This window comes from Sinocyclocheilus grahami, unplaced genomic scaffold (assembly GCF_001515645.1).
Source record: "Sinocyclocheilus grahami isolate Dianchi unplaced genomic scaffold, SAMN03320097.WGS_v1.1 scaffold5843.1, whole genome shotgun sequence".
Lineage (NCBI taxonomy): Eukaryota > Metazoa > Chordata > Actinopteri > Cypriniformes > Cyprinidae > Sinocyclocheilus > Sinocyclocheilus grahami.
Window position 1 is genome coordinate 11,228 of NW_015510424.1, and position 548 is coordinate 11,775.

Genomic DNA, 548 nt, shown 5'->3' on the forward strand with positions numbered 1-548 from the left:
TATTTTATTTATTTAGTTAATTGTAATTTAATTGTAATGTACTTTTTTGTAAAATGTTAATTGACCAGTGTTAACTTTTTTCACATTTGCCATATTTTAAGGTGGAACTCTTGAAATGTTTTGTAAGAATTGCCTGTTTATGCAGTGCAGGTTTATTGAAATATTGCAAAGATCATAGGTAATTTGTACATCTGTGATTTTATTATATTTAACAGTAAAAATATTTTGTAAGAAGAATATAAATGTTTAGGACATACTGACTTGAAATTGTCCTGGAAATTCGTCATGAAAATTCAGTACTTAAATACAAAACGGCCAAAATAATATGTCCTTAATAATAAAGCTTTTACTGGATACACACCATATAAGGAAGGATCATGGGGACTTTATCACCTTTCAACAGGTTTATAGCTGTAGAGAATAAGTGGTCCGTGAGTGGCAAAGATATGGCTGTGGTTTGCCTGATTAGAATATAAAATAAGGCTACATGTTTGCACATCCATAAGTAGTGCTAATACTGACAGATGATAAACACATTTCTTATTGCA